The 13,077-nt window shown below is 43.2% G+C and overlaps 1 long non-coding RNA gene across 1 annotated transcript; it reads right to left on the bottom strand.

Annotated features, from left to right (window-relative positions):
- Positions 1-8,108: 8,108 nt before the first annotated feature.
- On the bottom strand, positions 8,109-10,766 carry LOC125556584 (uncharacterized). Its single transcript, XR_007305142.2, has 5 exons — positions 10,607-10,766; positions 10,137-10,528; positions 9,296-9,560; positions 8,528-9,213; positions 8,109-8,439 (listed from the first exon to the last, which is right to left on the bottom strand). It is a non-coding gene; the product is annotated as an uncharacterized LOC125556584 (long non-coding RNA).
- Positions 10,767-13,077: the final 2,311 nt, after the last annotated feature.

Below are 13,077 nucleotides of genomic sequence, written 5' to 3'. Positions count from 1 at the left end.
TAAGGAAATGATACTTGACATTAGAAAAGCTTTAGCATACGAACTACATGATCTTGTGCTAGGCTTAGGATTGGGTCTTTGTCCATCACATCATTCTCCTAATTATGTGATCCCGTTATCAATGACATCCAATGTCCATGGTCAGGAAACTGTAACCATCTATTGATCAACGAGCTAGTCAACTAGAGGCTTACTAGGGACATGGTGTTGTCTATGTATCCACACATGTATCTGAGTTCCCTATCAATACAATTATAGCATGGATAATAAAGGATTATCATGAACAAGGAAATATAATAATAATCAATTTATTATTGCCTCTAGGGCATATTTCCAATAGGTGTGTCATAATCACGTGGCAGTCATGAGACTTTAGGTTCTGGAACTTTTTCTCTGCGATATTTATTATTCCCTTTATATTCGACGAGAAGCCAGACGGTACCTTAATACTGAGTAGGCATTCAAAGAAGATTTCCTTCTCTTCTTTGGTAAGAGCGTAGCTTGCATGACCCTGATGTGTGCCGTCTTTTCCATGCATACGTTGCTGGTCCTCCCGTGCCTCAGGTGTATCTTTTGTCTTCCCATACATGCCCAAGAAGCCAAGCAGGGTCACACAAAGATTCTTCGTCACATGCATCACGTCGACTGCGGAGCGGACCTCTGGGTCTTTCCAATAGGGCAGGTCCCAAAATATAGATTTCTTCTTCCACATGGGTGCGCGTCCGTCAGCGTCATTCAGAACAGGTTGTCCACCAGGACCCTTTCCAAAGACCACCTTCAAATCCTTGACCATATCATGTACATCAGCACCAGTACGGTGGCGATGCTTCGTCCGGTGATCCGCCTCACCTTTGAAATTCTTGCCTTATTTCTTACGGGATGCCTGCTCGGAAGAAATCGACGATGTCCCAGGTACACATTCTTCTCACAATTAGCCAAATATATACTGTCGGTATCGTCCAAACAGTGCGTGCATGCCTGGTATCCCTTGTTTGTCTGTCCTGAAAGGTTACTGAGAGGAGGCCAATCATTGATGGTCACGAACAGCAACGCCTTTAGGTCAAATTCTTCCCCCATGTGCTCATCCCACGCACGTACACCTGTTCCATTCCAAAGTTGTAAGAGTTCTTCAACTAATGGCCTTAGGTACACATCAATGTCATTGCCGGGTTGCTTAGGGCCTTGGATGAGCACTGGCATCATAATGAACTTCCGCTTCATGCACAACCAAGGAGGAAGGTTATACAAACATAGAGTCACAAGCCAGGTGCTATGGTTGCTGCTCTGCTCCCCAAAAGGATTAATGCCATCTACGCTTAGACCAAACCATACGTTCCTTGCGTCATCTGCAAACTCCTTCCCGTACTTTTTTCGATTTTTCTCCACTGCGAACCGTCAGCGGGTACTCTCAGCTTTCCGTCTTTCTTACGGTCTTCTCTGTGCCATCGCATCGCCTTGGCATGCTCTTTGTTTTGGAACAAACGTTTCAACCGTGGTATTATAGGAGCATACCACATCACCTTGGCAGGAATCTTCTTCCTGGGGCGCTCGCCCTCGACATCACCAGGGTCATCGCGGCTGATCTTATAGCGCAATGCACCGCATACTGGGCAAGCGTTCAAATCCTCGTACTCACCGCGTGAAAGGGCATTTCCCTACTTTATGTTTTGGATGATGATGACAACCCTTTGTTGGTCTAATCGTGTGCTATATGTTTCAGGTTCTTGATGCTTAGGCTTACATCGGATTGCTATTGCCTCTCGTAAGAAAAGATCGAAGACGTGTCCTCTACGCTTTTATTTTCTTTGGTCGTAGAGTACCCATACTATCAACAGGGAATCCTCATTAGGAAGCTCTGGGGGAATCTTTTCACGTACACTTTCCTCACCCCTCATTTGTCTTCCTCAGTTGTGAGAGAGAGTGTTCCCCCTATCTTTCCTTCTGTTTTCTGCTCTTCCCAGCGGTTGTACCGCCCCCTGGAGCGGTTGTACCGCTGGACCTTGTCGCTCTCCAGCTTTTATCGAGCGGTTGTACCGCTGCCTCCGGGCGGTGGTACCACCACCTTGCTCAACAAAGGCTAGGGCGGTGGTTCCAGCCATGCACTGCTCAAGTACCGCTCAAGGTTCTGTTTTGATGCGGTTCTCGGGCGGTGGTGGCCCGGTTGATCCGGTCAATCCTCGTTGACCGGTACCACTGGTGGTTTGAGCGGTTCTTCCGCTCAGAACTTCGTCGTCCAAGAGCTTAAGGCCATGCGGTTGTTCCGGTCTTGCACCGCTCAAGTACCGGTCTCGTCTCTGTTCTGAGGCGGTAGTTGTGCGGTGGCTGGGCGGTTGGTCCGGTCATTTTTCTTAACCGGTACTACCGCCCAGTGGCCCGGTTGTACCGCCTGGTAGGGTTCTGCAGCTACACCGTGAGTCCCGGTTGTACCGGGACAAGGACCGGTTGTTCCGCTGCGGGGCTGAAAACGCAGCAACAGCTGGATTTTTAGGGTTGCTATATAAGAGTGTTTCTCCCACCTACCTCTCTCACCTTTGACCTCTCTTACTCCACCATTAATGCACTTCAAGCTCTCTTGCCCGATCTCTCTTCCTAGCCACTCAAACTTGTTGATTTGCTAGGGATTGAAGGAGGAGACCTAGATCTACACTTCCACCAAAGGATAATTGCTTCCCCCATACTTTCTTGTGTGGATTTTGTTACTCTTGGGTGTTTGAGCACCCTAGACGGTTGAGGTCACCTCGGAGGCATATTCCATTGTGGTGAAGCTTCGTGGTTTCGTTGGGAGCCTCCAATTAAGTTGTGGAGAGAGCCCCAACCATGTTTGTAAAGGTTCGGTCGCCGCCTTCAAGGGCACCAATAGTGGAATCACGGCCTCTCGCATTGTGTGAGGGCGTGAGAAGAATACGATGGCCCTAGTGGCTTCTTGGGGAGCATTGTGCCTCCACACCGCTCCAACGGAGACGTACTTCCCTTCAACGGGAAGGAACTTCGGTAACACATCCTCGTCTTCACCGTCTCCTCTCTTGGTTATATCGTGCCTTTACTTGTGCAAGCTTATTTGTGTTATATCTCTTGCTTGCTTGTGTACCTATCCTTGCTGCATCATATAGGTTGCTCACCTAGTTGCATATCTAGGCAACCTACTTTGATGCAAAGTTTAAATTGTTAAAGAAAAGCTAAAAATTGTTAGTTGCCTATTCACCGCCCCCCCCCCTCTAGTCAACTATATCGATCCTTTCACCGCGGTAGAGGATGCAATCATTAGGGCATGCATGTATCTTCTGCACCTCTAACCCTAGAGGGCAGACAACCTTCTTTGCTTCGTACGTACTCTTGGGCAATTAGTTGTCCTTTGGAAGCATATTCTTTATCATTACCAGCAACTTTCCAAATCCCTTGTCAGATACACCATTCTCTGCCTTCCATTGTAGCAATTCAAGTGTGGTGCCCAGCTTTTTCTTGTCACCTACGCATTTCGGGTACAACAATTTTTTGTGATCCTCTAACATGCGCTGCAACTTCTTCTTCTCCAAATCACTTGCGCAGTTTCTCTTTGCATCGGCAATAGCCCGACCTAGATCATCAACGGGCTCATCCGATGCCTCTTCTTCAGCTTCTTCCCGCATTGCCGACTCAGCTTCTTCCCGCATTACCGGCTCAGCTTCTTCCCTCATTGTTGTATCATCGTATTCAGGGAACCCATGGCCAGGATAGCTGACGTCGTCCTCTTCTTCTTCATTGTCTTCCCTCATTGTTGTATCATCGTATTCAGGGAACCCATGGCCAGGATAGCTGACGTCGTCCTCTTCTTCTTCATTGTCTTCCATCATAACCCCTCTTTCTCCATGCTTGGTCCAACCATTATAGTGGGGCATGAAACCGGACTCAAATAGGTGGACGTGAATGGTTCTTGACGTAGAGTAATTGTGACCATTCTTACAGCCAGCACATGGACAAGGCATAAAACCATCCGCCCGCTTGTTTGTCTCAGCCGCAAGCAGAAAAGTACGCACGCCATTAATGAGCTCGGGAGAGCATCGGTCATCGTACATCCATTGCCGGCTCATCTTCAATACACAGCACCAAACACACCAAATTAATACAATACATAAAGTTCATACATAAAGATCATACAACACTTAAATGCAACAAACAAATAACTCTCTAGCTAAAGAATTTAAATGCAACAACAAATGCGATCAAGATCGCAACTAAGGTAACAATTGATCCAACAGCATAATGATACCAAGCCTCACTATGAATGGCATATTTTCTAATCTTTCTAATCTTCAAGCGCATTTTGTCCATCTTAATCTTGTGATCATCGACGACATCGGCAACATGCAACTCCAATTCCATCTTCTCCCCCTCAATTCTTTTCAATTTTTTCTTCAAATCCTCATTTTCTCTTTCAACTAAATTTAACCTCTCGACAATAGGGTCGGTTGGAATTTCCGGTTCAACTACCTCCTACATACAAATATCTATGTCAACTTGATGGGCATAATTTGTCATAAACACGAAATGCATTGAATAGTTTTAAAAGAGAATATACCACATCCGAATCATAACCCGGACGAGGGCCGACGGGGACGGATATCAAAACCATGGCACTATGTATAACAAACAACGTATGGGTAAGATAATTATACGAGTAACTTTATATCCAAATCACACAAACATCAATTTTTTATATAAAACTTCATGAACAAGAGGCTCACCACAAGGTGGTGCCGGTGACGGGACGTTGCGAGCGATCGACGGTGGTTATGACGGAGATTTAGAAGGTACTAAGTAAACCACACCTACATATGCAAACTAAGTGTTATTTTTGACCTCAAATTGCATATAAATCAAATACTAGCACATATATATAATTCCTCCCAAATTACTAAACTCAAAAATCAATCACTATATAAAGCATTGCACGAGCTAATCTAGCAATGAGAGATGAAAGGACAAAGTTGCTAACCTTTGTGATCATTTGAATGGATGGGGCCTTCAAATCTTGACAAATTTTGGGAAAAATGTGTGATGAGCTTGAGAGGAAGAAGGAAAAGAACAGAGAGGAGAGGGAAAAGGGGAAGAACAGAGCGAGCTCGGGTGGACGAAGGGTCTATGTAGGACGACCTTTAGTACCGGTTCGTGATACGACCCGGTACTAAAGGTGCTGGAGGGGCCCCGGACTAACAACATCCTGCCACCACTCACTTTAGTACCGGTTCGTGGCACGAACCGGTGCTAAAGGTTCGCCACGAACCGGTACTAATGAGAGCGGCCGGCTAGCCGTTGGAACCAGCACTAATGCACACATTAGTGTCGGCTCAAATTCAAACCGGCACTAATGTGCTTCACATTTGACCCTTTTTCTACTAGTGAGAGTTTGTTGTCATGGATATTTCAAGTGCGAGATGTGCATGAATGAGGTCCTCTCAAGAGATATGCAATGATGATAAGTGAATCTTTCAAGCGCAAGCCGTGCATAAATAAAGGTTTCCTAATAAGAGACCGCAAGACTAGAATTTCTTCATGCCCTCTACCTTAAGTGTGCCACATTCTATAACAAAGTACTTATGATACCAATGATGACGTTAGAGTACTCCAACATCAATCTACCAAGTTCCAGATGTGTATGGACAAAACTATTCAAAAGATCGTTCAATGTAAAACAAGTACTTCGTGGTCTATAGCCTAAGTGCATCACGAGCTATAGAAAAGTTCGTACAATGTTAAGACGAAAAAAGGTCTTAGACACTGATATGTCAAGTGTGATTCATGTATGAATAAAGCTCTATAAATAGGATACACAAAGACAACAAGTTCTTCGTGCCCTATGAATTAAGTGTGGCGTGTCATATAGCTAAGTCCGTACACATTTACGAACGTTGTCTTTTAGTTCTTCCGCATCGATCTTTTAAAGTGATACGTGTATTGACAAAATACTTGAAAAGATTGATGCAAATTGCACAAGTTCTTCGTCCCCCACCATACTAAGTGCACCACATATTACAACAAAGTCCTTATGATACGAAGGATTACGTTAGCATACTCCCACATCGATCTACCAAGTTCTGGATGTCTATTGACAAAGCCCTTCAAAAAAGCATTGAACGGAAATCAAGTACTTCGTGGACTATAACCTATGTGCGTCACGTGCTATAGAAAAATTTCTACAATGTTATGGACGAAGAAAAAAGCCTTACACACCGATATGTTAAGTGCGATTCGTGCATGAATAAAGCTCCTTAAAAAGGATACACAACAACGACAAGTTCGTCATGCCCTATAAATTAATTGCGCCGCATCATATAGCAAAGTCCTTAAAAATTTACAAATGTTGTCTTTGAGTTCTTCCGCATCGATTTTGTAAGTTGTGATACATGTAACATCCTTGCACTTGAAAAGAGTGATACAAATGACACAAGTTCTTCGTCCCCCGGTATATTAAGTGCGGCACGCGTTAAAGCTAAGTTCTTAGCATCTTTCGGGTGTTATAGAGTTCGTTGTCATGAATATTTCAAGTGCGAGATGTGCATGAATCAGGTCCTTCTCAAGAGATATGCACGGACGATAAGTGTATCTTTCAAGCGCAAACCATGCATGAATAAAGTTTTCCTAATAAGAGACCCAAAGACTAGAATTTCTTCGTGCCCTCTACCTTAAGTGCGCCACATATTAAAACAAAGTACTTATGATACCAAGGATGACGTTAGAGTACTCCAACATCGATCTACCAAGTTCCAGATCTGTATGGACAAAGCTCTTCAAAAGTGCGTTGACGGAAAACAAATGCTTCGTGGTCTATAACCTGAGTGCATCACGAGCTATAGAAAAGTTCGTACAATGTTATGGACGACGAAAAAGGTCTTAAACACCGATATGTCAAGTGCGGTTCACGTATGAATAAAGCTCCATAAATAGGATACACAACGACAAGTTCTTCATGCCCTATGAATTAAGTGCGTCGTATGATATAGCAAAGTACATACACATTTACGAACGTTGTGTTTTAGTTCTTCCGCATCGATCTTTAAAGTGTGATACGTGTATTGACAAAGTACTTCAAAAGAGATATGCAAATGACACAAGTTCTTCGCCCCCTTGTATACAAGTGCAATATGGATGGTAGATATAGGTTTTTGGAATATGAAAATATAAAAACAGCAAGGTAACTAGTAACAAAAGTTACTCATCGATCTACCAAGAAGTGCAGCACACGTTGAAGCTAAGTTCTAAGCATCTTTTGGGTATTGGAGAGTTCGCTGTCATGGATATTTCAAGTGCGAGATGTGCATAAATGAGGTCCTTCTCAAGAGATATACAAGGACGACATGTCTATCTATCAAGTACAAGTCGTGCATCAATGATTTTTTTTGTAATAAGAGAACAAAAGACTATAACTTCTTCGTTCCCTCTACCTTAAGTGTGATACTTGTATACATGTATCATATAGCAAAGTCCGTACACATTTGATGAACGTTGTCTTTTAGTTCTTCCGCATCGATCTTTGAAGTGTGACACGTGTATTGACAAAGTACTTCAAAAGAGATATGCACATGACACAAGTTCTTTGCCCCCCCCCCCTATATATTAAGTGCGGCATGCGTTGAAGCTAAGTTCTAAGCATCTTTCGTGTATTGGAGAGTTCTCTGTAATGGCTATTTCGAGTGCGAGATTTGCGTAAATGAGGTCCTTCTCAAGAGATATGCAAGGACGACATATGTATCTATCAGGTGCAAGTCGTGCATCAATGATTTCTTTTCGTAATAAGTGACCGAAATACTATAACTTCTTCGTTCCCTCTACCTTCAGTGCGCCACATACTACAACAAAGTCCTTATGATACGAAGGATTAAGTTAGAGTACTTCCACATCGATCTACCAAGTTCCGAATGTCTATGGACAAAGCTCTGCAAGAGAGCGTTGAACGTAAAACAAGTACTTTGTGGTCTATAACCTAACCGCGTCACGAGCTATAGAAAAGTTTCTACAATGGTATGGACGACGAAAAAGGTCTTACACGCCGATATGTTAAGTGTGATTCATGCATGGATAAAGCTCTGTAAAAAGGATACAGAACGATGACAAGTTCTTCGTGCCCTATGAATTAAGTGCGCCGTATGATATAGCAAAGTCCGTACACATTTAAGAACATTGTCTTTTAGTTCTTCTGCATGACTGCATCGATCTTTAAAGTGTGATACGTGTGTTGACAAAGTACTTCAAAAGAGATATGCAAATGACACAAGTTCTTCGTCCCCTGTATATTAAGTGCAGCACGCGTTGAAGATAAGTTCTAAGCATCTTTCAGGTATTGGAGAGTTCGCTGTCATGGATATTTCAAGTGCGAGATGCGCATAAATGAGGTCCATTTGCACCACCGGTGTTTCGTTCTTGGCAACACTTTAGCAATAGCCAACTCCATTGCACGGCATTGGTCTAATTTGAGAGAGATGGTCAGTATGTGAGAAGGAAGATAGGATAATAATTTAATATTCTGTATTGCTACCCTTACGAATGTATTTACCTGTTAGGATAGTTACAAGTGCTTTACCTCCCATCAATGAAACAAATTCCTTGAATACCCACTCGAATGATTCTTGCTTCTCGTTTCTCATCATAACACCTCCTAATATTATGCTCTGCAAATGATGGTTGACACCAACAAATAGGCCGAATGGCATATCGTACTGGTTTGTACGATATGTGGTGTCGAATGTGATAGAATCTCCAAAAATTTTGTATTGGTATCTACTCCTTCCATTGGTCCACATAAGGGCCTGAATTTTGCTATGGCTGTCAACAAGGACACTGTCAGCAAACATTGGGTCATTCTTCTTAAGTTCAGAGAAGAGCTCAACTGTTTTCCTGATGTCATCATCTGCAGTCTCTTAGTTCATCCTCTTGCACATATACTTGAGAGATATTTTGTTGAATGGTACACTCTCCATTGATCCAAAGAAGCTTGCGATGACACAAAAAACCTTGGTTATCCCAATGTTGTTGCTCCTCAAGTGCTTCACTATATCTTTGGTGTGTGTGTCAATGTGCCTGTGTGATGGCCAATGTAGTTTCTTGCCACACAATGATGACAAATGGTGGTTGTGTTCAGGTCTGAAATCGTGTATATACCATCCATTATCCGTTGTACGGTGTAGTCTGATCAATGCTTGGCAGTTGCATGCTACTGACTTCGTGTTTTCTTTCTTTGGCCTGTTAGGACAAATGCACAGATTAGTATGGTGGAATAACAAGGATAGCAGCCAACACAACACTTTCGGTTATTTATACTAACCGCACAACCACAAACGATGTCTTGAACGGTTCTGCTTTTCTGTGCATTTGTCCTATATTGACCATATCGGATGCCAAACCCAATCTCCCAAGAATAGAGGTTGTAGAACTCAAATGCCTCTGCGATTGAGTCGAATACTCTTCCAATCTCAGGGGCGACCACTTGTCCAGACTTCCGTTCAACAAAGCTACGCATTGCTTTTTCAAGCGCACAAACCCTTCCCTCTTTAGACTGATGCTGATATGGTATTTCCCCACGACGTATCCTGCCAAAAAATGATGTAAGGTTCTGCTTTAAAGCGGCATTTCGGTGTATAATGTTAACTGCAAGTTGTTCAATTTCTGTCAGATTATGCATTTGATTCACGTTTAAAACTATTTCAAAGTGCAGGTAAAAAATTTCCATCCCCCATGGAGGTAAGCACTTTACAAATACACTTTGGGCATGTACTGTTCCTTTTGCATTTACACAGAAATCGTTATACACCTCAATCCCCGAACTTCAGAGATTCAGACAACCAATTACAACCAGAAACCACCGTACAACCCCAAAGTTCAGCATATAAATTTGGATGAAACAATACTACTACCTAGCATGCATGATTAGCGCAAACTGTTTTATTGAACATCATTTTATATGCAAGTGTAAATAGACCTTGAAACATGTCTTCATATACCCACAGTACCAACTCTAACCAATTGACAGCAAACAAGTGTTTATCCCTGCTCTAGAACAAACCAGGAATGAAGCTACAGAAAGAATGGAAAAGAAGGTAACCACCAATATGATTCAACACGAGCGTGAAAAACAAGCGTGAGATTTCTAACAAGCATGTGGTTACCTTCCTTTCCATGTACATTGGTCACTTGGAGACCGTTCTGATTGCAGCACGTTTGTAGTGTTGGTTTCCTATTCCTGCTGGTAAGAAATATCTGCCTGAATGTCTGAGATTGGAGATTGCAACGAATCATCTCCTGACCAAGTGTCTCCGCCGAAATCTCGCGGCGGCGAGTCTCGCCGGAGATCTTGGTTCTCACGATTCACTTGGCGGTGGGCCTCGGCACTCTGTGCGGATGGATCTGGTGTGGAGGAGTCGGACTGGCATTCATGTTCAGTCTCACTCCAGCTTGCCCAATCGCCGCCGCTACCGGCCAAATCAGCAACACCCCCTCCTCTTGTTCTTCTTGTTGCGTCCAACCGCGATTTGGATCTAGATCAGGGATGGAGGAGAAGCTGGCCGCCCAAGCCAATGTAGAGATGAGATGCGGAAGAACAAGAACTTGAATGGATTGAACCCGGGTTTGAGCATACCTTAGAAGGAGTTGGGTGTATGATTCCGGCGAGAGGTACATTGCCGGTGGCGGCCGGTCCATCGATGGACAGCAGGGATTTCTCTCTGGGCGCTCGGGATGTACCTCGCGTTCTATCGGGGTTGTGGACCGGAACTGGGACGGGATTCAAATTTTGAAGCGTGAGAATCTCTCCAATCGGTGGGGTCATGAAGGCCGTATAGGTATAGGACTGATTCGTATCTGACACCATATGGGAGGATTCGTCTCTGTATTCAAAGCGTATTGGTTTCTAAAGCTCCGAGAGGTGGGGTCGGAGTGAAATGCCACATGGGCTGCGGGTCCGGCTGGTGTGGACCCACATGCGCTCGGCAGCGGCTGGGATATGCGGTGTGAACCGAACGTGTTAGAGAAAGCCTTTATCGTAATGTTAGCTGCTTCTTAATCGCTAACACCCCAAAACTGAGTTTTGTTTCCTAAAACTGCTCCCGGGAATGACGTGCCTTTTGTTGCGGAAAAACATTTTTGTTTATCTTTCACAATTAGATTCAACAAGTAACTACGATCTTTTCTTTTAGATGGAAAATTACGATCTTTTCTGAGATGTGTTTCTGCATCGATGGCAGCAGCATCTTTATGCCACGGAAGCATTTTCCTTGATGCATGGAAGCATAATTTTGGGAAGGACGGTAAATCCCATTTTTGGCAGAATTCTCACAATTAAATATGACAATTAATTACCATATCTTTTAAGATGTGTTTCTTTATACTAATGGCAACACAATTTTATATCACAGAAACATGTTTCTTGACGCACGGAAGCATCATTTTCTCTGTTGTGATTTGTGAAGGGCAGAAACTGTTCATAGTACGAAATCTCTTTTCCGTTCCACAACCATATTTGTAAGGAAGCACCATTTTATAGTGTGATCAAACATAGTACTATCAAACAAAGACATGTGGAAGAAGCATGAAGAATCAAAACAAATAAAATTGGGATCAACAACAATTACAGCTCTTTTATATTCAATGAAAAATGAAACAATATTACAATGAAATTTTGCTTCTGCCCAATCGACGTCATACTAAATGGGCTGGTTAATCATAAACACAATACACGCCACAACCTCCTTGTGGCCAACACAATAGTCGTCGGCAAATAGCAGCATCAGGTCCCATTCCCATCACATGGCATCAATGTAGCCTCGTTGACATTGTGTATAACAAGAAACATGGCTCAAGATGGCTGCAAAAAATATTCTATAACTAGAACAATATTCAGAAACACAGAAGCACACGCTTGCAGTGGAATGTACGATGATAAGAAAAATGTTGGTACAATAAACTTTACTAGAAGCTATACTTGTCAACTCAAAAAAGAAGAAGCTATGCTCATAGTGGTTGAAGCACACATGATTTCAGATAAAATATTTTGTACAATAAGAAACATACAATGGTTGTGGTTGATGCAAAATTTCACAACCATTGGTAGGGATATAAATAAACAGCGAAGCATAGTTGCATACAGTGGGTATGGGAACAACAATCTCAACCTGATTGTCAGACCATGGACTCATGAGAATTAAAGGAAGCACATACTCACAACGGTTGAAGTTAGAATAGGAAAACATGAAAACATATGTGAGAAATAATGAACTATTGTGCAAAATATTTGAAACAGGCGAGAACACGAGGCTGTGCAACACATATGAGAAATAAAAGAACCAAACATTGGTAATGGTAGCAGCACTAAATAATTACCATACATATATCAAGATAAACATCTGAACAAAGAAACATAGTAGCAGGTAAAAAGAAGAACATATATCTGAGCAGCAAAACATTTATACAACAGACGCATACATATGAATCAACGGAAGCACGACAGTTGCAAAGTAAAAGTGCGAGAAATAATGAAGCATGTTTGGTAGCGGTTGAAGCAAATTTATGAAGCTAAACAAATACGTATAAGTTTGCATTGAAGCATGCTACACCTGAGTACACACACTGAAAATATGTATGATGAGTACTTGGGATCCACAGGCAATGCATTAGAAACCTAATTGCAAAGCAGGGGCACTTTGAAGAGGGGGGAATCACCGCATGCCACTGCTTGTTCTCCAGCCGGCTAGTGCTACTCCGGCAACCGTTTCAGCCCGCGGGTAACCCGTCAAAGCAGAAGCACCAAACAAGAGGATGGCGCACCTGCAACTAAATTTCGCCCGGGGGCCGCATCGATGGAGAAGAAAAAGAGGGGAGGAGCAAATGGAGGTGAAGGAGCAGTGCGGTTGACGGCGATCTAGGTGGAGGTGCGTGCGAGGAAAGTGAAATTTTGGGAGGGATCCCGCGCGACTGATTAGGCCCTGTACAATGGAGGTGCCTCCACAGGTGCTTCAGGAAAAAAAAACCGGGTTTTTTTGCTCATGGGCGCTTGATCAGGTGCTTCAGAGAGGCAACGGAAGCCAAAGTTTGCTTCCGCTTGGCACCGATGCT

The sequence above is a fragment of the Triticum urartu genome, chromosome 5A, assembly GCF_056163025.1.
Source record: "Triticum urartu cultivar PI428250 chromosome 5A, HENAU_Tu73, whole genome shotgun sequence".
Lineage (NCBI taxonomy): Eukaryota > Viridiplantae > Streptophyta > Magnoliopsida > Poales > Poaceae > Triticum > Triticum urartu.
The sequence above is the reverse complement of the archived record's forward strand: the minus strand, read 5'-3'. Positions and strand labels throughout refer to the sequence as shown.